The sequence below is a fragment of the Nipponia nippon genome, unplaced genomic scaffold (genome assembly GCF_047370975.1).
Source record: "Nipponia nippon isolate SJK-2023a ecotype South Korea unplaced genomic scaffold, ASM4737097v1 scaffold_2, whole genome shotgun sequence".
Lineage (NCBI taxonomy): Eukaryota > Metazoa > Chordata > Aves > Pelecaniformes > Threskiornithidae > Nipponia > Nipponia nippon.
In genome coordinates, this window is record NW_028262336.1 from 54,075,748 (window position 1) to 54,100,921 (window position 25,174).

The 25,174-nt window shown below is 36.3% G+C and overlaps 1 long non-coding RNA gene across 1 annotated transcript; it reads right to left on the reverse strand.

Moving 5' to 3' along the window:
• Window positions 1–281: 281 nt before the first annotated feature.
• Window positions 282–3,472, reverse strand: LOC148055786 (uncharacterized). The gene is made up of 3 exons (XR_015705175.1): window positions 3,351–3,472; window positions 2,108–2,260; window positions 282–646 (listed from the first exon to the last, which is right to left on the reverse strand). It is a non-coding gene; the product is annotated as an uncharacterized LOC148055786 (long non-coding RNA).
• Window positions 3,473–25,174: the final 21,702 nt, after the last annotated feature.

Genomic DNA, 25,174 nt, shown 5'->3' on the forward strand with positions numbered 1-25,174 from the left:
GCAATGTACTGAAGTCACAATACAAGCACAATATAGCAATTACAATATATAGTTGGATCACATTACAAATACGATTCCCATCATCAGCTCCTCTACACTCACTGTCATGACACTGAGCACCCTCCGTCACCAGGAAGGAGTACGTGGGTTGAAGCCAGCTCAAGTCTGTTGCTGTTTTCAAAGTTTATTCTCTTGGTGGCTCAGTTTTTATATTCAGTTTTTTTATCTGTGACTGAGCCACAAATACACTTCCACCATGCTGGTCTGGTTGGCTCGGAAAGACATTCACACCTTTTTGCAGAGAAGGCCATTTACACAGTCAGTTGATTGAGTCAGCTGTCTAAAACAAAGGCCACCCTCTGGTTTCTTTTGTGTTAAGTTCAGCTTTCTTTACCACAGCTGTGGTCACTCCCTGTACTCTTTTTGGAGCTTCATAAGCATGTTGCCTGTGTCCATCTTCTCTGAGCCTTCTTCTGTTGTAGGGTATTGGTGATTGGTCACACCATAATATTGCTTTCATGACAGCTGAAGGAAACTTCTGTTCATAAATCAGCATGTTTTTGTGGGTTTCTGTTGCTGTTTGGAATCCGTAGCAGTTTCATTAAGTTAGTCAAAAATAAAAACGTTCCTCACTTATACTGAACCTCTAGGACAAAGCATAGATAGAAAGGAAAAATAAATAAACAAATTTTGCTCCTGAGCCCAACATTGACAAATTAGCTGGGAGTCATTTAGTTATCAGGAAACATTGGGTATGCAGACAAATGCATCCAGCAGTACCTGTGCTGTCAGAGAAGCTTCCAATGAGTATTCACAAAACACACCTAAATCACAGAAAGAAATGGCCTAAAAAATTGCTCCAGGCCACATGGTATTGCTAGGAATGACTTTGTTTTGATTAACAAAAATAACCTCCTGTAGGTACCCTTCTGATTCACATTAAAAGGCCAAACAACAATCTTATTATCTAAAGTGAGTTTTGCATTAACAAAACTTTACTAAAATCCTATAGAAAATATGGACAATATTTAAGTCTGTATTTATTGTTTCATTTATTACTTCACTTTGGCATGCTTTCAGCTTTCAGTTCCTATTGCTGTTATAATGGGAAATAAAATAACATGGGGAAGCTTATTTTTATTTGTTTTCAAATCTGCCTTAGAAGGTCTAGTCAAATACATATTGGATAAATATGGAGGTATCTTAACCTTCCACAGTTTCTGACCTTAGCTGAGTTATTTTGATTATAAATCAGAATTATAAGGGGCAAGACAGTCAGTCCTAGAGAGCTTAGCATGTTCCCAGATTACAGGTGGTAGGTGCAATGTAGCCAAGAGTTTTATAATTTTCTCCCTCTTTGTTTTTTATTAATGTATAAAACATGTTTATAAGTTTGCCTGCAGTACAAAACTGCATCTAACACATTTATTTCTGGTAGAAAAAGTGAAATATTTAATAAAACATCTTTGGGGTTTTTGATATTTTCTAATGTCTATTAGAATAAGCAGTGTTACAGTTTAAATGTGTTCTTTAATTATTAAAAAAAAACAGCTTTAAGTTTTTTGCATCTCTGAAAACTAAAGCTAATCAAATTTCTGTTCTGTGCAAGGATAAATATTCAGTTGGGGTTGATCTTTTATTTTATGTTTTATTCACTAATTTCTTTACCATAAGTAAGTATAGTCTAGGTTTTCTTTAAAAATTCTTTGTTGATTCATCAGTTTGTATCAAGATTGCTTGGTAATACTTTATAGGATATGATTTGACAAGTTATTTATGGTACATAATTTGTTTCCTTTGTTTACATTTAATGTATTATGCAAGCAGCAAGCTCAAATCAATACCAACACAGAGGGTCAGGAAGATTTTTTTCTACAAAGAAACTTGTTTATATGCATCATGAAATTTCTTTTCCTAATATGAATTTTAAATGCACACTCAAGCAAAAAAAAACTTCATAGCCAAAATATTATAAAAGTTATATAGCCTGTATAATGTCCAGTCAAATGTGCAGTACAGAAAGGTGTTAACTGCTAAAAGCATTAAATAGTTTCTTTTTTATAAGGGATGACAGATTATATTAAATTCTTTAATAGTCATGATTTACCTTGAAGTTGTAGCTAGTTGCTGTCCTTTAGTTGTGCATTAACAGTCTCACATGATAATGGTAACAGACCTAGTAATGAATGATATTTGGTTATCTGCTTTTGTTCCCAATATGTCTATGTTCTTTGAAAGGACCAGGCAGCTCAGGTGCACCCTGTGGAGGAAAAGGGAGATTGCCCATTCCTTGATGGAGCTACCATGGGTGCTGCCACAGAGGTGAAGAGACATGCTGGCGCAAGCAGGGGTGGCATTGGACAGGTAGGTCTCAAGGCTAAGGTGAATCGGAGGGGCCTGGAATCGCACTCCTTCCAAGACACAATTTTTTGCAATCATCTGCCAATCCGTCCCGTTTGCCCTCTCTTTCGGCATTCCCCCTGGCATAAGACTTTCCACATTTGCCACCACCCCTCTCAATCGGCTGATCAATGCCTCGAGTTCCCTTGAAACCTCGTTAGTCCGTCTCGGAAGCGGGGGCGGATGAGCAACAATCGAGGATCCCTCGTCACCCCCTTCGCCCTCACTGCTATCAGAGCTCATGGGGTAATCGTGTACAGGCTCCCTCCGCTGTGAGGGAATACCAGTTTGATTTCCCATTGCCCTAGGGATAGGGGTTCCCTCTGGTGGCTCAGGTATCACTGGCAGTGCTGGGGGAGCCCTACCACCCCCCCTCGATGTCCTGCGCTCCGCTCTCTGTGTGTCCAGCACTCGTCGATCACTGGGATACAATGGGGCGTCCTCAGGTGTTTTGCCTTCTTTTTGTCCTTCCCGCCATCTTCCTTCACGTAGTTCACGATACCGCTGGGATCCCACATCAGCCCCCGGGACCCAATCCAGCAACCTATCAGTCAGCTCCCTTTCCACACATTGTTGCAACTCGCCCCAGGGGTACTGAGGAAGTGGCAGATCCGCCGGTGCAGGAGGTGCCCAAGGTTCCGTGGGCGGCCGCTCTAAACTCCCCACTTGTATCGGGAACACCTTTCCCGACTCCTTTGTTCCCGCTGCGCCATAGTCTCCCTGCACCTCCCCTTCCTCCGTTGGCTCAGCCCCCAGTAACAACGGTTCCGTCTGTGTCCCACAGGCCACTCCTTCCCAGCCAGCCTGGGTCCCCTCCGAAACTAAACTTGTTGGCTTTTCGTTCCCAGGAGATTCCTGCCCCGCCCCATCAGCACACCACGTGCAGCAGGTCGGCGCCGCCTTGCCGCAAACCCCCGCTTGAGCACCCTTGTCGTTACCGACTTTAGTACCTTTATGAGTTCCGCGAGCTCCATCGCTGTTGCCTGATCACGTCGGGGTCACCACTGGGTAACAAACACTACACATCAAGGTTATCCCCCCAGATCTCCAGCCAACACGGGCTTTATACCCCCAGCAGTAGGTGTGTCATGTTATAAGGGGCGTGGAGACAAGGGAGGGTCGACCCTTAACTCTTTCCGTACAGCACGTGATCTTCCGGTCGCCAGCCCTTATCTTTACTACACTAAGGAAACACGGGGCCTGAGCAAAGCTGGGGCAGAGAGGGGAGGGAATTGAGGTGAGAGAAATAAATAACCTGCCCTGAATGGAGACAGCAAGAGCTGTGCATAGGGTGTTTTTCATTATTATTTTTATTTTCTGGTTTGGTTGACCTGACTGCTTTGAGATTTTTCTATGTGAAGAGTTGTGTTTCTTATTCTTACCCCAATAAAACCTAGCTTTCCTTATTTTAAACCCCTTACGGTGTTCTGTGGGGAGACACCCTGGTACAGCCACCCCAAAGCTCTGGCCATCTCAGGATCCTGTCACAACTCCAAGCTACTGGGTGTAAACACAAAGGGGAAAACAACTTTCCTGTTCCTGCAGTCTGGAGGACTGTGGTGTGACTACCTGTAGGCAGCAGTCCTGATGCGTTTAATTCCCACCACAGTGATCTATAATTCTCTTCATGGATTTCCAAGGTATATATATTTTCTGTATTGTCTACCTGTGTCACTGTTAGTCCCCTATGTCACCTATTCGCCACTTCATTCTACTGTTGACAACATTGGCAAAACAAGATATAATTTGTGTTAGCACACCCAAGTGTTGTTTTTTTTTTTTTTAAGATAAATACGCTAAACAAGGTATGCGGTAAAGTTTTTATGTTTATGCATGACATTATAGATTTGACCTTCCTAAAACACATCAACCTTTTTCTGTTAACTTCTGAAATACATTTATAGGATGTTCTGGATATTGTCACAGACTTTATCTGTAGTTGCAACAGAAATGCACATTTTGGCAGGTGAATCCCTTTGTTCTAGTTAAAGAAATATTTAGACATATTCAAACAAGGAAAGCAATGTTTAACTGTTGATTGCTGTGCTTTAACTTTTACTTACAGTGCTGCCAAGGATACTTACACCCTGTTCTAATAAAAATTTATACTCTTTGAAATCCCATAGTCAGGGATTTTGTTGTTCTTAGATCTCATGTGTACCATGCAGAGCTTTCTGCAACTTAAAAGGTATAATTCTTAAATGGTGAAGCCATAAAATGGATATTTTATAAACTATATTTTTTTTTTCATGAAGCTCCAATCCAGAACAATCACAATTAAATTATACACCAGATATAATAAGAAATCATAAGGAGGAAGGGAAAATAAAAGATAATTTCCTAAATTATGGTGAAATGTTGCAGTACTTGAACTCCAGGACAAGGAATGGGAATGGGATGGGAAAGAAAGACTTTGTTTTTCTTGGACTAAAGATATCTAGAGAATCATGTGTTTGTTATTCCACTGACCAATTTACAGTTAAACAGAAAGATATGACTAAAATAAAACCCAAAGCCCCTGGAAGAAACCCCCCAAAAAACCCTCCAGAATTAGTAAAACATGTAGAGGTTAATTAGCCAGACTCATAAACCATCTAAAACACTCAGAAGAAAGAAAAAATAGCATGTGTACAAAACCTTAATGAGGTTTTGTTTTGTTGTTTTAGAACTTTGTTCCATTACCTCATTAAAGTTCAACGTTTTCCAGCTAAGGGTTTGGTTTTTTTGTTTTGTTTTGTTTTTTTTTCCCAAATAAAGATGACTCTGAGTGATATAAAAACCCTTGGACACTTCATTCCTGAGGACATTTTGTTTTGCATTGTTTTATTGTTCCTCCAAAAAGTAGTGATCTATTTCTAGTATTTCTACTACCTAAAGGTTTAGGAAATCACTGTGAAGATGCCCAACCATTGTCACAAGCTGCCAGTGTACAGAGAGCTGTGTCTCTTGACAAGTGTGACTCTGAATTTCTTCAAGAGGCTAAAAATAATGGGGAAACAGTTTGACCTTAGGTTCATTTGTGCTTGATGTAACTCATAAACATGAGACTCTTCCCCCCTTTTCATTTTTGTTTGAATACTAGTTTTAGCAATGTGAATGTTTTAGTTGTCCTGAAAAATATTTGTGCCAGCATTCATTCAGAAGATAAGCATATTAATAATTTCTATTTTTCTTAGATGTGTTTTCATTAATGCCTTAAATTATATAGCATCAAATTTCTTTACATTAAATGGGAAATTGACTTTCCCATTAACACAAAGTTATTTATGGATTTTTTGTTCTGTACTGGAAAATTCAGTGTGAGATGGAAACCAGGCTTGAAGATTTGCACTAAATTAGTATAAAAGTGTGTATGTGACAAACACTGGGAGGTGCAATATGCATTAACTCTCATTGTAAATAGAAAAAAAAAAAAAAGATGAGAATGCATTTTCTTTATCTGACATGCAAAAACGGAATTTTCATCCTCACTGAATATCTTAGAATGTGGTGAGAAAAAGATATCATGAGAAAATCGTACTTTTATAATCATGTATTAAATGAAACTGCGGTAATAATGGTTTCATATCAGATTGTTCCCATGGTTTACAGCAAGAGATGAAAATATGAAAATTAATTTTATTCTCTTGTCACTAATGAATAATGTTATAATGGAATATGGCATTTTTCTGCATTTATGGGGAATTACTTTGGAAAAAAATATGGATATTTTTGTGGGTCTTACAAGATGTATAGTCTAGATGCTGGTAGACTCCTCAAAACATAATTTGTCCTTATTCTCTATAACATGTTTTCCAGATCTTATTTAAATTTTGGTTAGTACCCAACTTCTGTTAATCAGTTGTTATAAATTCAGTGGAGATTAAGATCGTTTCAGTGACAGTTATACTAATGATAGAATATTTTTTCACAAGTACTAGTGTTTGGGTTTTTTTGACTTAGAGACTTGCACCTTGTGTAACTAACAGTCTCACGGTTTACATATAGTGGAAACGTCATCAGAAAAAAAGTATAAGACATAAGCAAGACTTTATCAGTTTCTTCTCTTACACTACAGCAGATCTAAGTCCTTCAGCTTAGGCAAGATAACAGGTTTCAGCTTTATATGAAGTCTTTCAGGGCATAAGCATGCAGTATCTAGCCCTTGGGGTTAAATGTCTTCCTTATTATAGAAACATGAAGACAGGAGACAAGACATTTAGTTATTATAACTCATTACAGGCTTATACCAATTGATACCCTGTAAATATATTATTTTGAGTATGTATAAAGGTTAAGTAACACAAGATTTCTTTTACCAATTGTAAAATGAAAACTGGAAAACAAAATTTCTAAGAAATAAAACTTCTGGAGTTTAGACCAATACATTTACCGGATTTAACTAACATGTGAATTTATGTTCAAGTGGCCATCTGGATGCCTAATAATTCTTTGATTTTGAGAGATGGTTCTTGAAGAAGATCAATGTAGTGCTTTGGTTTCCCTTCGAAAGTCAGGTGGGGAGACTGTGTCATTCCTCAAATAGCAAACGATTATGTTCACAGAAAGATTTGAAGGGTTGCAGGTAGAAAGGAAGAGATAAAGTCACAGTAAAGAGCTGATAATTCATGCTGAAAGATTAAGGGATTGCCAGAAGCTGTAAAAAAACCAGACAGCTGTGCCTTAGATGCTATGGAAAGAAGTCCCTTCCTAGGAACTTCCTAGGAGAGGATTGTGAGCTGCCATTCAGAATACCACAGAGTTGAATGAAATGGATCCTGGAAACATTAGCTTGTTGTAAAGGATAGAGTGAGCAGGAGGAGAGCTGTTATAAATAAAACCTTTCTTTATTTCTAGACTGACCTAATAACTTTGAGAGATGTAATTTAAAAAATCTAGTTCAGTTCATCTTCTGTTAAAAACCGCTTGTTTGGACAGAAAAGTTAAAAGACATTGGTCATTTTTGAGGAGTGTAGTCCATGAGAAAATTCTACTAGTCTATCTAAAGCACTGGGAAACTTGGATTTCAGAATAAATTAATAGAATAGCCTCCAGTCTCTGCTATTGAATACCCAGGGATTTAGTAGAGAAATTAACATAGATAAGGCTTTCACAACTTCACTTACTGAATTGTGAAGTTCTCTTTTATTCACATGTGCTTAAAAATAATTTTCAGTAAGAATTTTCAATGTGCTTGGACAATTGGCAGCTTGTTTACAACATTGGAGAAATCTGTTTCAAATAAGATCTGGAATTCAGAAAATTAATGAGTGAATAAATAAGGAAACTGTTCACTTACTCAATATGGAGAGACCATTTGTTCAACATCAAACCAGATGGAAGCATATCAATTTAAAAAACAGTAAAACATACATCTATGCACTTCTATTTTAGGATTTACAACTGAAGTTAAAAAAATATATCAAGATGAAATGCACATCTATTAAAAGTGTGCCATAGTGACATCATTAAAAGGGGAGGATGAAATATGAAATCAAATCGCCTTAAAATGTGATAGTTAAATACAAAAGTTCAAAACTGTGTACCCTAGTCAGAAACACATTTTGTGTTTTTTTTATTTATTTAGGAATTTGAATTGAGTTGGTCAAAATCTAATCATATGCTAGGTGTTTAAAAAGCAACACATTTGTGTAAGTGTATCATCATGTAAGACTACATATGAAGCATGGAAAAACTTATTAATTAATAGTTTAGAGACTTGGATATTGTGTTTTGAAGGATTATTTCCAGGCTTTTACATTGTGATTTTTGATAGTGATGACTTTTATGTTTGGGAAATAATTGTGATTAAGATTTAAATCAGACAACATTTCTTTTCTGTTTCACTTCATAAAAACTGTAAGCATGTTTCCTTTCAGAGTATTTATTTTTACTATTGTTTTGTATTCTGCTTGTTATAAAAAAAGATTTTATTGCAGTCATAAAATCAGTGAGTAGAAATTTAATTCCCTTATATGTAAATAAATGAGATTTGAAACATGGCAGAAATACACTTGTTTCTTTTTTCTTGCAGGACCTATCAGAACCAGACTTTAGGTAGCTGCTGTGGACTCTCTCTACACATAAAAAATGTACATTCTCTCTCCTTGTTTTTTGACCAACACTAACAACTCCTCTCTGTGCTCCAAGAACAACAATGTTAAGAAAGAACAATTTAAAAGTTCAGAAAAGTACTTTATACATCTAGCAGCAGCCTAAATTCCTTCTTTTTCTACCTGAAAGATACATAGTTACTGTCCCAGAAGAAATGTTAATCTACTTGCTGCTTAAATGTAATTTTTTTTTTATTTTCATCTTCAAGATGTGAAAGACTAGAAATGAAAGTCCTTTGGTTTAGATGATTGTCTAGATGATGAGCAATAAACATGACAAGTAAAAAGTTTCACATTGTTTCATTGACATACAGACACTGAAACAGATGTCTCGTGGGGATGCATGCTAAAGAATATTCTTCTGATTCCTTAATGTCCTTGCAGATAGGGTGCTAGTCACATCACACCAGAGAAATCCATTTATCTTCTGCACTTTGCCTTTATACAGCATTTGATATGTTAGATGGCTTTGTGTTTAATTAACCTTGCCTTAGTCCAAGTCATTTAGTTTCCCTGATGTGAGTCCACATTGGAAAATGTTAATACGTTCCCAAATACTTGCATGGCATCAGTTTTGCAGGTTACTCGTTTTGAGCTACTGACATCAGAGATGGGCAATTCATAATCATCTCATGTCATCAAAAAAGATGAAGTTAATGAAAAAGGTGCATGCACAGCCTTGATTTTAGCCCAAGAAGTACTTCTGTTGAGCCTTTAGTAGCCAGGAAGACTGATTTAACAGGACAAATGCTGGGATTGTGATATGCTGTTCTTTGCCTTTCTCCTGTCCTATAATCTCATGCTGAGATCTTTCCTTCAGAGGAAGACACAGAAGTACAGACATAAGTGTAGAAGCCTTAGCATTATAAATTTATTCAAACCACACCATCAGGGAAAGACTGATGGCACTGTGCTTCCAGACCGAATGAAAGTAAAGGCTTTCATAAAAATTCTCTGGCATCTTTATAGTGCTTCAAGGGACCCCGTGGGTGAACAATTTCTTTTAGCTTTTATTTACTATGAGAAAGAACAGAATAATGATCAGGAGACATCTTTGATGAAACCATCATACTTTATATTTCATATTTTCATATTTCAATATTTTCATATTTCTTCTCCTCTTTCCTTTCAGATGTGCACATGTTGAAGGGACAGTTGGGTCCTACAATACAGCAGAGAGGAAAGGTTCATCAATTCAGTCGTAATTACGCTACAATTAGCAACATTCTCATGTCTCATATTCTGTGAACCTGTTCACATTTAGTTGGAAAGAATTACTCTCCTGAAAATTATCTGTAATGCTTTTGTACAAGTTCTGAATTAATTCTGCCTAGTGTGACCCAAGTATTACCCTTTTTAGGATTAAAAAATTCAAACAATGAAGTAAAACTTTAATGCCATCATATTGTTTGTATTACTAAGTGAATATTCTTGTTTTTACACAATGGTTTATCTGCTATACTGAGACCTCTGGAAAAAAACAGAAAAATAACAATGCATATTGTAGTATTTTATCAGTACGTTGTATTCAAACTATTAGTAAAGTAGAATATTGGCTTCAGAGGACCTGAAAGAATCATACATATCAAAGAAAGGCAAATTCACCAAATAAATGCCAGTAAGAATTTCATGCCTGCTGCACAAGCTAGGTGTATAGTGTGGAAACTGAGAACTGTCATTAGAGACAAATTTGGAAGACAAACCAGATGATTACCACATGATAATTATAGGCAAATACTTATGATATTTTAGTGCTTGTTCATCTTGCTTTTGATTTTCTATCATACCCTGAGGTTTATTTATTTCAGCAATGGGTCTTCTAATCTGACAGGGTTTTTTGTCAACTGCCAGAAAAAAAAAGTTAAGTAATGAAATCATGCCCTACATAATTTTATTTCTGCAAATGTTGCCTTTTTCAGTCCCCACTTTGCTTTGCTGCTTTGTCTTAGCATCATTATATTTTGTCCTTACTTCTCTTCTTTTCTTTCTTTTCTAATGCATCTTGTATTACCAATTCTTTCCATTAATACTCACACAATTTTCATACTCAATTCCCCTTTGTCTCTCTTTTCATAAGAAATGTGAAATAAACACAGGACACCAGATGCCTAGAATAAACAAAAAGTGATATTTTTGTAACTTAACTGGAGAAATATACATTTTAGGTGGTAATACTATCTGTTATTAATGATTCCTGAAAATTCCTATTAAAAGACCAAGTTTTTGTTCTTTATACTTCAGCTAATCTTTAAAAATTGAAAAATTTTTAGTGCCAGGAATCAGTCCTAAGTTGAACTGCTACCATGTGGACTTTGTCTTTTAAGTTTTTATTAAAATAATGAAGCCTGACATTGTGGAAAAGAAATAATTTGTACACTTGAAAAAATCTTTGAATTTTTTCACTCCAAAGTTTAACAAAAGCAAAATTTATGGTTTAATGACAGATGGTCATCATGCTGTCAAGGTAGCATGATGTCATTTTTACTGTTCTTCAGAAAGTCTGCCCTCATTTAATCAAGATATGAAACTCTAAATAAAATCTCAAATTTCAAATCTGCAGGAGAAAATTCATTACATTTTAGAAGATTAATTATTCACACAGAGACTTCATCAGCACTGTTCCAGTACAGAGTTGAAGAGGGTGAATGAGACTTTGCATGAAGTATGTTTATCTGACAATCAAAAGATCACCAGAATGATAACCAGGACTGAAATGCAGGACATTGTTGCTCTCTTATTCTCAAAATTATTCTGTTGATGCCCTGGCATACAAGTGAAAAAGACAGATGGATGTAGAGTAAGCTCTTACCACTGGAACACTGAATAAAAGCGGCTGACTGAATGTGGAAGAAGCTGTGGAAATGATTAATTGCTGAAGTAGGTGTTGGATGGGGCGAGGAAAAAAAGGAATTATGGGTCTATAGTAATGGCTGGCTGTCGTTGATCATAGACTAAGAATTATTCTTCCCTAAGTTACTTTATAATTTTATTTTCTTCAGTTAGCTAGTTAAAGTTGTTTCAAAAATGGCTATGACATCATATATTCAGCTTCTGTATTTTATTTCTTCTGTCATGCTTATACACATGTATGAGTAAAGAGAAATTCTACCACTTATGAGTTAGACTTCCAATGGTCTTTAAACATGTATTTTGTCAACCACAGATTTTACTAAGCTTCATGTTAACTTCATTAACACTGATAAATGGCCGTAGGGTGACCCTGGCATCAGAAAATTGAACTAGGTGATGGTCAGCCTCCCTCAGCTACACTTTAGTTATCATTGCATTTCTACCTGCCTTATTGTTAATTTCAGGACTTTCACTTCTGATATCTTAAGGTGGTTAAGTGTTGCCATGGCACTTCAACATATCTGAAATTAACTGAGCATCCTAATGTGGCAACTATATATGGTTTGGTTATCACACAGAAAAAGGCAGAGAGATGATAATTTGTGCTGCCAATTTTATGTCCTTTCCCCTTGGCTTTCAGTAGGCTGTAATTTATTTCATCAGCTACAAGAACATAGTGTGACAAGGTATTTTCTAAGTGAATTTAGCCATTGCATATGCACTAAACACTGGCAATGATTTGTCGGTCTGAACTAGTACGTGACTGTACCATTTCCTAAAAGCTAGAATAAGATATAAAATTTTCATAACACCGTAAAGAAGGTCTGTGATAATTCAGAATTTTCTCCTGGGTCCACAGAGAAGTAATGCATAGTCAGCACCATAAAGAATGTGAAATTGGAAGGAGACCATGAGAGAACTGGAGAAATAGAGAAAGACTGGCTTAGAGTAGAAAAAGACATAATTTTGAGTTCTGGACTTAATGTAAAACATTGGTTTATATGCAATACATACATAGGGATATGGAAACAGTAAGCATGTATTTTGTCTTTCACCTTGGTTAAAAAGAAGTGCCTTGACTGCTTGACTCAAAAGACTGAACATGTTGTTAAGTGCATGTTGTGCAACAATAGAAAGACTTACTGAATAGTTGCTCTAAAACAAGTGTCAGACTCTGGAGATAAACATTACTTTATTGTGCAATTATTGTATAAAGTTATTGTGAAAATAGCTAGATGTTGATTTATCTGGTCATGCTATAGTGTTTGGTGGTGCCTGCTACAGACTTTACTAATGTGGCTTGTCTTGTTTAGCAAACACACTCTGCTCTTGTATACCTATATTAAAATTGTAAAACTCATGTGCAGTAACTCAGGAACTGATGAGAAAAAAAACAATTTTTCAGGCAAGGCTCTGGTAAAATATACTTTTTCCTTCTTTAAAGACTTATAAAACAATTTAAAAGAATTGTTTGTTCCTAGATAACAAAATATAGCAAAAATATTTTTGATTACCTACTGAAAAAGAAGAAAACATAAAAAAAATCCCATTAACTTATTTGTTTAGAAAAAGGATAACTTGACATTTTAAGAAAAAGAAGTAATAAATAAAATCCAACAAAATATACCAAAAAAACACCTTCCTTGTGAAAAAAAAAAAAAAGACAAAAAAATACCACATTATTTGATTAAGGACAATTCATCAGAAAACTAGGTTAATTTTGTTGATAAGTGTCTTTATGATACAAAACAAAAAAGTACCCATGTAATAATAAACTGATTTTTCAGTGGCTTAGTACGATTACTTACTGGTGCAACAAATTGTGGCAGGTGAGGGATTATGACTAGTCCCATATGTTCTTTAGAGCAGTATCAACCAAATTTTTCATGACTTACCATATGCTCTGAATAGATCACTATAAATATGGACATACTTTGGCTATGAAGTTTCTCAAATCACCGTGGTACACAAGTATAGTACCTTCTCAAATGAAGGTTATCAAGGTAAGATAATATTTTCATTTTGTTTATAAATATCAAAGAAATTGACTCAATTTGTTGATAAATGTGAAACAGTTGTTTACTGTTTGAAAGTTTTCTTAATACATTTTTCAATATGTTGATGATATTATAGTTGCTATGATGATCTAAGCATATGGGTAGTCAGGCACTGGAACAGGCAGCCCAGGAAAGTGGTTGAGTCCTCATCCCTGGACGTATTTAAAAGATGTGTAGATGTAGTGCTTAGGGACATGGTTTAGTGGTGGACTTGGCAGCACTAGGTTAATTGTTGGACTTGATGATCTTAAAGGTCTTTTCCAACCTAAGCAATTCTATGATTCTATGATTCTATATCAGAAAGGCTAGGTTCGAAAAAAAGCAACCACATATTATATCAGTGACTAAGTTAAATCCTAAACTTTTCTCTCTTCAGTATATGCCATTTTTCAAATAATTTAAACACTAGACATATTCCTCGGTTTTTGTTTGTTTGTTTTTTAAAATGAAAGTCATTAAAGTCTATAACACCGTGTAGACAAATGATATGTAGAAGTAACATTGGAACAGCCTTGGGAATGCTGAAGATTAGGTAAAGGGTGTGGTACTTTTTAAGATACTAAATATGTCAAAAAATATCAACTGTGGATTGATCCAGCTGTGAGATACTTGAGAAGGCTCCTTCACATTGCATGGAGGAAGAAAGAAAAATATATGTAGTTGAGACGTTGCAATAGAAAGGATGGCTCTAGCAGAGACAGAAGTATAATACACTGCTAAAAAGAGAAGCACACTTTCTAGATCCTGATATTCTTAGACAAAGATAGAAAAATGTAGTCGGAATCATCTTTTAAATAGGTACAATGTCATGAGAAAAGATGGCTTTAGCTGCAGCCATTATGGATAAGTCCTTTGGGCTACAGCGTCAGAAATCCTGCAAGTGTGTATTGTTCTAATATTTCTAACATTTCTAATGGCCATGTATATACTCAAAAAAGAAAGTCTGAAGGACATCTGGTATACTAAGATGGGCCTGAGCTTGCAGAGAGTCAGAAAGATTGTTCAAAGATGTCTGAAGTGCCCTTCAGTGGTCTTTGGGCAAATTTTTCTCTCTTGCGTGAGAGGTTCTGTGGTTATCCTAAGAGAAGATTCAGAGGGGCTGAAGTGCTGGGAATCACGGTTTTCTGACTCTGAAATGATGAAGGAGTTTGTCGTGGATACTGAACTTTGGCAATGGCTGTTTTATTTTCTTTGGGACTGATGTCATCCCATGGAAATTAGTGTAATGAAGAGAAAGCCTTGCTGTAAAGAAGAGGTTTTAAACTTACAGCAGAAGACAATGTTTGCGGACTCCTACTGCTGTCACTGAAAGATTAAAAGATGGTGTGTAGTCCCAGGGTTGCAATGGTCTATATGGCGTTACCTGAGGCCCTGTAGTGCCCTACCCCCTTTCTTTTAGAAGAGGACATGCAGGAGGAAGGAAGACAGGCATTCTTACCTCATCAGCAAATAAGAAATGGATGTTCATCAAAGCCCAGATCTAGTAGATACTCAATCCAACCACAGTGTTTCTGGTCTAGCATTCAACTGCTGTGTATTGGAAAACTTAGGCCAAAATCCTCTGAACCCAATGCCCACTTAAAGAGTTCTCAAGAATTAACTTTAATTAAATTAGAATTAAATGAGCTTTAAGTAGTATTGTTTTGCAAGTGTTTTGGGGCTGTTTTTTTTTTTTTGACATTTCATATATTTTCCATCCTTTAATTCTTAAACTATTATGCAGCACAATAGGCTCTCTTTTCCCCCTGCTCATAGCTAATTGCGTTCCAGTTTAAACTACAGAAACACTTAAAAATTGGGATACAATTTAATTCTTTTCATAAGAATGTTGTATATTTTTAATCCAAAAATGCATTTAGAATAAATAAATGAAAGTAATTTGAAAGTTATTTGAATGAATAATTGTGACATTAAATTGAGTCTCTTCTGGGTGTCAGATTCCATAACCTTGACTATTTATTATGCTAATAAAACTGATGATTTTGTAACGTTTGGCTAAAAATTCTGATTTAAAGATTAATATTTGCTAGGGAGTCCCTCACACTCATATCCACGCTTCATCACAATATTCCACTGCAATATCACAGAAACTATGGGTAATACTTAAAAATGAGGATGATTGCTATTTAAGAGTCCAGAAAAACTTCTAAAACCAATTTTTTAAAATATGTCAACAGATGCACTCACCATCTACTGTTGTATTAACAAGCTAATGAAAGGCAGAAGAATCATCTTTCATTCATGTCCTAGCTTCCTACCTGATACCAAGAATTGTTTTACTAGAAGAGGAGAGCAAGAGTTATTTATGTCTGTCTCACAAAACCACAAAACTTTGTTTGAAGAGTCTATTCAAGGTGAGCCTGTGGGAAATGAAAAGACCAGGAACCTCATATGGGCATAGCAAAAACGTTTAAAAAGGTAAGATTTGTTTTAATATTGGCTGTATAACAAATAAACAATCAGATACAGGCAAGACCTTTAATAACATATTTTAGCTTGATATTTTAAACAAGCAATTTGTACATCCCTTAGAACGGAGAGTCTGAGGACTTTGCTTTTATTAAAAAGACTAACACTTCCACAATTAAACTCTTTCCTTTAAATGAGATTTTGATCCTCGCATTAGCTCCCTTGGTAGGGAGAAATAGTCTCTGCTTGCTGTGTTCCCAAACTTTCATTCCTGTCAGAATAACTAATGAAGCCTTGGCCCCTTTGTTTATTAAGGTCTCTTTTAATTAATGAGCCAGGTCTCAAAAGATATATCTACCCCCATCTTTTTAACAAATGCATAGCTTTTGGATATGATATCTCTGCAATTAACTTGTTATTCATTTCTGTGCTATTTGACAATAGCACTTATATGCAATCTATCATTGACAAAACTGTAGATGATAACCCTGGGAAAACAGGACATCATTAGTCTTTTTGCCATGAGGATGAAAGAAAAGGTGAGAGCTGTAATTAATTATATTGGACACTGTATGCTCTTCACAGAAGCTATAACAGGTTAGTTGGTCTGCTGCCAGATTAATGAACACCTAGGATGAAAGTAGATGGTGTTGATGACAGCAATGCAATAATGCAGCTTTAGGTTATTTTGCACACACTATCTACTCAACCCCATTTTTGTTACTGAAAGCATCTGATGCCTCATATATGGAAAAATATATATGTTCTTTTGAGAAGTTACAGTGCCCTTTTCTTGAGGAATTTCTTCAGTAAATCAAATTCTGCATTTTTATTAGGCAGAGATTTTCTTCTGAATTACAGAGTTCTACCTGCATTCCTCAAACAGAAGTCAGTGAAGCAGTCAGTCATTAAAAAGTATGTCTTTTGGGTGCTAGAGACAAATCATTTACCTATGTAATCACAGTTTTATTGCTATCTTGGTTTTTACAAAAATTATCCATCAGTAAGAAAGGTTGGACATGATGAGTGTTCTAAAATTATTAGGAAATAAAAGAAGGAAGGAAGGAAACGTTGTTCTAATATCAATGATAATTAATAGTTTTTTAGAAGACAAAAAAATGGATTATGGAAAAATGTGCATTTGTATATGAAGTATAATCTTCAGAACTGATAAAAAGTTCCCAATTAATAAAATATTTTCAGATTACAAATTCCTTTTCCTCTGATCTCTCTCATGCATACACATACACACACATGTTAATGCAAATAACCACAAAACACACATCTATACTTTTTAGCTTCGCTTACATCTCAGTCTGGTATGTAGGCCTGAAATGCTGCTTGTCCCCAGTGACTTGCACTGAATCCTTCTAGTGCTGTACATCAATTGTCAGTGTTGGTAGGATATTAAATGCTATGTATTTTCCCATTCCTGAAGGACAGAATAAAGATGGAAGAGAGAAATCTATTAAAATATTTGGGAGCCGGGATTGATAGGCCTTCTTTCTTTAATATTTCAAAAGTAAACACATTTCCTAGCAAAAAAAGAACACTCTAAGGTGAGGTCAAGGATATGAAAAGGTTTTTGAACCTCAAAGAACGTTTTTGAAAAATGCAACAGGCCTCCAGATTGGTAATGAGAATTGATATTGAGTAAGATCTGCTTGACTTAAGATTTCAAAACTACTTGTTGGTTTCAGTGAGAGTTACATCTGTTTGATTCTTCTACTTTTTTTTAACTCAAGTTTTCTCAAGGCCATGAAAAAAGCACAATATGAAAGATCTTTCTCTTCTGAAACAGGAAAAAAATACAGTGTCTATGATTTTTTTTTTCCAGATTCTTTTTTTTTTTTTAGGTGAGTGAGGGAAAATTTTAGGAGACAGGTCCACTGAAGTTCCCAGTAAAAACAGTTTTAATGCAAAATTTAAAATAAAGTGGAGTGTGAGATTGACCCAAACTGTTATTTCATTTTCTTGTCTTTGACTGAACAGGTAATGTGGCAGCCCATGTATTTCAAACTGAACAGCTTTTATTCATAGGCGTCATTATTTTAGCAGCTTTTTAAGTAGGTAGTGGATTTTGGGGGCATATTGGTCTGTACTCACTAGTGAATTGGTATTGTGTACAAAGGCATGCAACATTTATATTAAAGCATAGGTGAAGTTTTCTGAAGTAATGTGTTTAAATTCAGAAGAAAACATAGTTTAAAAGAATATAAAAGCACAGGAATGAGACAGACCAAAGGTACACCTAGCTGTGTATTCTGTCTCCAACAATAGCGTTCTTGTACTAAATTGCTCTGAATAGATACTTCCTCCATAACCACCACCCCCGGCTACTCAAGTAATTCAATCATATATTTAATCCACAAAAACTTTTAGAACTATAATTAGGTTGGGGCACAGTTCTAAAAATCATATTCTCGCTTTAAAAGAATCAATAGACTTTAAAATAATGAAAAATGTAGAATACAGATAATATTTTATCACCTATTTTAGATAATATGCATATCATATGATCTTTTAGAAAAATAAATATATATGCTCATGATCCTTACAGAAATCTGAGTTTATAATAGAAAACTAGAATAATATAGCCTGTTAATTCTGGAAAACTAGAGGTAACTTTGCAGATCCGCTGCAGAACAGATCATTGATGTGCCATAAATGTGCAAAGTAACCTCGAATTGACTGGAATGAATAATAAAAAAGTCTTATTGATAGAGTTCATAAACCTTAAGCTATTGCCTAGAAGAACACCAAGAAAGCCACTAGAAGAGGTGTTTGTCTACTATGAAATCATAGAAACATAGAATCATGGAATGGTTTTCGTTGGAAGTGACCTTAAAGATCATCTAGTTCCAACCCCTCTGCCATGGGCAGAGACACCTTCCACTAGACAAGGTTGCTCAAGCCCCATCCAACCTGGCCTTGAACACTTCCAGGGAGGGGGCATCCACAACTTCTATGGGCAACCTGTTCCAGTGCCTCAGCACCCTCATAGTGAAGAACTACTTCCTTATATCTAATGTAAATCTACCCTCTTTCGGTGTGTAGCCATTACTCCTTGTTCTATCACTATGCTGCCTTGTGAAAAGTCCCAGTCCAGCTTTCTTGTAGGCCCTCTTCAGGTACTGGAAGATTGCTATAAGGTGTCCCTGGAGCCTTCTCTTCTCCAGGCTGAACAACCCCAACTCTCTCAGCCTTTCTTCACAGCAGAGGTGTTCCAGCCCTGTGATTGTCTTTGTGGCCTTCCTCTGGACCTGCTCTACCAGGTCCATGTCCTTCTTATGTTGGGGGCCCCAGAGCTGAATGCAGTACTCCAGGTGGGGCCTCACGAGAGCGGAGCAGAGGGGCAGAATCACCTCCCTTGACCTGCTGGTCACGCTTCTTTTGATGCAGCCCAGAATACATTTGGCTTTCTGGGCTGCAAGCGCACGTTGCCAGGTCATGTTGAGTTTCTCATCAACCAGCACCCTCAAGTCCGTCTCCTCAGGGCTGCTCTCTATCCATTCTCATTGTCAATAGCAACAACAACAACAGTTAAAATCATTATGCACACACTTTTATGCATACCCTTTTCTCTGATATTATTGCAAAACCATGTTACATCTTAATTTACTATGTATTTTTCACGTACACCAGAAACTTGTTCTTTTGCACTCTTTTTTCTTTTTTTTTAACTGCTGAATCCAGTTTTGCCCAGGTCCCAGGTCTGCATTTCCTTAACTGACCACTTGTGAGCTATTTATAGTCCCAACATTGCCAGTGCCAACCTGTGCCCTTGTTCTTTTTTTTATCATCCCATATTTATAGTTCTCTGCAGTACACATAGAAACATATCTGTCTGGATATGTAATGAAGGCTGAGGTACATTTTCTACAATCAGGCCACTTGAAGGAGCAACTAGTAGATGAAAATGCGACAATATATTTTACAGTATCTCAGGACATCATGGAAAGTTGCACTGCAGCTTAAATACTGTCATAGCAAAGCTGGTATAACCTTTAGAGTGACCTTTCTCTGTTGTTCAATAAAAACCAACTATAACTTGATAGAAAACAACATTAAGATGAACATAATAATAAGCAGTATAATGACTCTAGCTACGTAAGCTACATTAATATCTTGCAAGAAGATACAATTTATATTAAAATTTGACTACTGCTCCAAAAATCAATGTCATTACTACAAAAACCAAACACAAGGAAACAGAAATATATGGGGTTTTATCTTTGTAGTATTGCATACTGACATATATTGAATAAGAGTTTTTTACAGAATCTGTTGGAGGGTGACAGGAGAGTATATATGCAAATCGTACTTATTTTCACTTGAATTTGAGATATTTGTTTTCATACACAATGCATTTTACACACTGATTTGTAACTTTTTCTTTGAGGAATATAGGGTGTCTTCTCACTAAAGGAAAAAAAAGTCTGATTGATATGGGTGAGCTGAGTACTGGTACAAGTAAGCCAGTAATATCTTATTCATGGGACTTAATGCATTTGAAACTAAACTAGATCTTTATTAAGGGAAGAGTTTACAGAGATGCCACAACTTTAGCTAATATTTACCCTATTTATGTAGATTTTCCTTCCATTGCCTCCATTTCTGTTCTCCATCCCAGTCTTCTCTATTCAAATTTCATGCTATAGAACTGAGGCGAAAAATCGAACCAAAACACCTTCATATTTTGTCATTGACTATTGGAACAGTAAGTTCTGCAGCTTTAATCCTTCTTAGAAGCAAATTATTATCTTAGAAGCAAATTATTGAAAGTTCTGTGGGCTTGTAGTGGTAATCAGGTGTCAAATATGCAGTAACAGTGTGGTCAAGTGCATTGGTGCCAGTAACTAGACAGACTTTCTTCAGGAGCTCCTTTGGCCTGCATTTGAGAATTACCAAGAAACAGAAGAATAGAAAAATATTTTTTTTTTCTGCATGACAAAAGTGCCTGTTTCACTGTTACATGACATCTGGTTTCAGAGCTAATTAAGGCTGACCTGTTGAGCAACCTTTCATCTTCAAGTAAAAAATTACAAGAGACTCGCAGCTGCTCCGACATTCATTTGCTAATGTTTTGGTCAAAAGACCATCTGTTGATACTAACATTTGTCGTAATAAGCTATAATAATACTTGTTATAGGTGTTATAATAAAGGAAAATATTTTCTTCTTGTGCTGTTACTGAACCTACGTTACTATGCAAAAAGACAGAGTGCCTTAAAACATAAGAAGTCAATTGCTTTTAACAGGGTTAGCAGTTGCTAATCAACTGACTGGATTATCTAAATTCTAGCAGGACAGTAAGTAGCAAGATAGAAACTAGACGTTTTTAAATTTCATTAGAGAGAACCTGAACCCCGCACTCTCCTTGGGCTTACTTCCTCCTGTCTTTTTGTACTACTTACCCCTGTAACATTTTTAGGGAAAGAGGCCATCTTGCTATCAAGACAGCAGTTCTTCAAGGTGAAATTATCACTGAGAAGATGGAAATTCAACCCTTCTCACAGGGGGCACAAGGACTGATTATTCAAGATGATGGGCTTGAAAGAGCTGTCGTAAATGGGACAGAAGACATTAAAAAATGAAACTAACGAGGAAATTATCCTTGAATTCATATTGCTGTAGATCAGAAGAAAGTGATGGCATTTTGGAGAAATATCGTGATCAACAAAAGGAAGGGGACAACAGGAAAGGCAGGAAAAAGAACTTAGTAAGAAGACGTAATCTTGTACATACCTGTGAGGCAAATTTTGATGGACATGATGGCCTCAGTTTTTGGACACTGCAAATGGAACCATCTTTCATCGGGAACAAACCAGGTATAATAGCAATAATGGTCATTTCTTCTTTTTCCACAGATGGTCTCTATTCATTTCATATTCATAGCTCATCTTACTTGGTACCGGGATAAAATCTACTACATGTCACACATTATCTATAACAAAGTGGCATAGTTGTACTTCAATGCATCTTTTCTTCACTAATATACACATTTCTTCCTTCTAAAAGCTTATTCATCATTACTTACCTCGTAAAAATATGTCTATTCACATATGGTTAAACATGAAATTCCCTCTTCCTTTATTTAACTGAGTTGTTATTTAGCTGTGTTTATTTAGCTGCTTTCCTGATACACCTTATCATTACACCTGTGTTCTTTTATGCTGAAGTCTCATGGTATGGTTCCACATAGTTATTTCTCACTGGCAATTCTTATTTAAGAACTCCACTTCTACTTTTGGCTTGTTTCTGATTTTAAGCTGCCCACCCATTTACTTTGACTTGATCATTTGTACGGTGGATTAGATTAACAGAAAAATAAAATAGAATGGAATAAAATAGAACAAAACAGAATATTTCAGTTGAAAGGGAACTACAGTGATCACCTAGTCCAACTGCCTGACCACTTCAGGGCTGACCAAAAGTTAAAGCATGTTATTAAGTCCATTGTCCAAATGCCTCTTAAACACTGGCAGGCTTGGGGCATCGACCACCTCTCTAGGAAGCCTGTTCCAGTGTTTGACCACCCTCTCAGTAAATAAATGCTTCCTAATGTCAGGTCTGAATCTCCCCCAACACATCTTTGAGTCATTCCCATGAGTCCTGTCACTGGATACCAGGGAGAAGAGATCAGCACCTCCCTCTCCACTTCCCCTCCTCAGGAAGCTGTAGAGAGCAATGATGATTCTACAAATACATTTCCTTATGAAGTGGCTCTATGGCTGGAAACTTGCATTTTATGCCAACCTTCATGCTGAAAAGTGTTTCTGAGTTACTATGAAACTGATGGACACAGTTCACAAGAGATCCTGACTTGCGACTAAATGCAGTGGCAAGCAACTGCTTTGAGTGATAATGGGTCTAGAGATAGAGATGAGAGAAGCTTGTTTTTATGGGCACTGTCATACTGTTATTTTTGCAGTTTGAGGATAATTTCATCATAGAGTAGCTAACAAAAGATTGCTATAGAGAATCATTACTGTCCCAGCAGTGTGGCAGAACAGCATGCCATGTCAGCTTGACACCAGCTTGTATGGGAATCTCATTTATATCCTAAAAGTGGCCTTGTTGCCTGTCACAGATTGCATGAGCTTTCATGCTTATATAACTGAGGTAAAAAATGAATTTTCCCCATACATAATTGCAGAAGGGTTTGAGGAGTTCCAACGTTGTTCAAAATCTCATATACTATCCACTGCTTTTGTAGTGGTAATAGGTAGTCTAGAAACCCTCCTATAATATTAGAGTGGTTTTAGCCACAGTTATCTTTAATCTCCCTTTTCCCCCCCTGCAAAATAAAAAAGTCTCAGTGAATGGTGTTAGTGTCAAGCCTATAGTGTAAACTGCAGGCTCATTTAAAGTCACAGGTGTATTCATTTAATTACTGGTCAGTCATTTTGCATTGATTCAGTCAGCAACAGCATTGTCCTTTCCAGGAACTATTTCAGAATGATTTTAAAGCCATTGTTACAGCTGCCCCAGGTCTAGGTGCTGAGAATCAAATTCAAGATGAAGAAAGTGGAAACTTGCATAGAGGAGAAAATTTGCATGACAGAAGTTGATGAATTTATTTCTTTGGTGAAAAATTGAGGGTAGCAGGGCATAGTGGACAAGAAAATACAGAGTTAATATTAATGATATCAGTTATCTCAGTTTAAATAGAATTCTTATCAAGATATTTTATGAAAAAGTCATTAAAAAGCTGTATTATGAATGAATATTGCCTCAGACCTGAAAGAAACAGCCCAGTGTCATACCATCAAAGCACCAGTCTGGTTGGCTGCAACACAACATGACATTATTCCAGACACTTCATCAGTAACAACCCTCTCCACATGCACACACAAGAGAGATTAGGCATTTTAGGGGCACAGTACCACATTGGGGCCAGAGCAGATAGGAAGCTAAATTCTAGGCAGCATGGAAATGACCAGTACTTCCTAGATAGAGCTAATGATGACTTGTATAGGTTGTCTCTTTTATTGTTTCAGTGCCAGCTAGCACTGAGTGTTTCTGTTCCTTTCTGTTTCTGTTTCTTTTTCATTTAGGAGCACCAGTGTATCTTGGGACTTAATGTCATTGAGTCTATTCTGAAAACACAGTTATCTCCTCTCCAACACCCTTTGAGATTTCTGCATGATACTATAAGTGGCTTCTCCCCAAGGTCAACGTTTTCTCACCACCTATAGTCTAGACGTGCCTTCCAACAAGCGTTTCTCTTGAGTTCATGCAGATTGCTTTTCTTTAGAAGTTCTGTGCACTTTTGGTTTTTTTCTGTTGAGTTATTAGGTTATGGCATAGAGCTCCTAAGCCTTTGAATAGACCTTGAAATAACCAGTCATAAAACCCCCATTCACCCTACAAGGAAATATGGTCTATAGTTTTTTACAAAATTTACATAATTTTCTATTTTCTGTTGCTGACATTTTTATACAGTGTTTAATTGAGGGTATTTAAGGACCTTCTGGATTAAGCAAAACTTCCCAGGCTGATATCAGGGTGAAGTTTGTCTGTAATTTTGCTGCCTGTATGCAAAGAATGCTTCCCTCCCCCCACTTTTTTCCTGAAAGAGTGGAAAGATATTTTGTAAGACACAAACTATAACGACAAAAGTAAAAGCAAGAGGTTTTGTCTTTTGTGTCATCATACAGTATAGGTTACCTTATTAACAGGATAATGCAACAGTTTTTGACCAAGCCACCCAGAATTAGTCTATGTGTAGCAATATCCAGTATCTTGTCAGATAGTCCGGCTGTTCCTCCCTTTACTGGACTCCTGAGGCTATTGAAGCTAAAAAGATTTACCTCCCTTATGTTAAGTCCTTATTTTACACCTGCTTTTCAGCTTTAATTATTAATAGAGCTGCATTCCACCCCATTAAGGTATGATGGGATTACTGAATATGCAAAATTCCTGTAAAAATGCTGCAAGGACATAGCAAATAATAGTCCTTGTATATCATTAAATTCTGCCTTATGGTCATTGTATGTGCACTTACTATACTGGTAAAGTATTCAAAGAAAATAAGCTTGCAAATACATGCATGAGGTGAGAAAGCTGCTGGGCTTCTTTTTGTCACTGTGTTGAAATCTAGTTTGTTCTTGAGGTGGGAACTGAAGCAGATTAACCACAATACAAGAGTAAATTTTCGAGAGATATAGTCATAACTGGCTTTAGAAGTTATGATGAAGACATAAACAGGTTTTTTATTCCTAAAATAAAATATGCAGTAGATGGAATTGTTTTATATGTACTGCATGGGTGAAAAGTATGCTTGCGGTTATTATGGAAATGAAAAAGGTGAACAAAGCGTGTGTGCATATATGAATTTTTACATGACACAGAGAAATTTTTT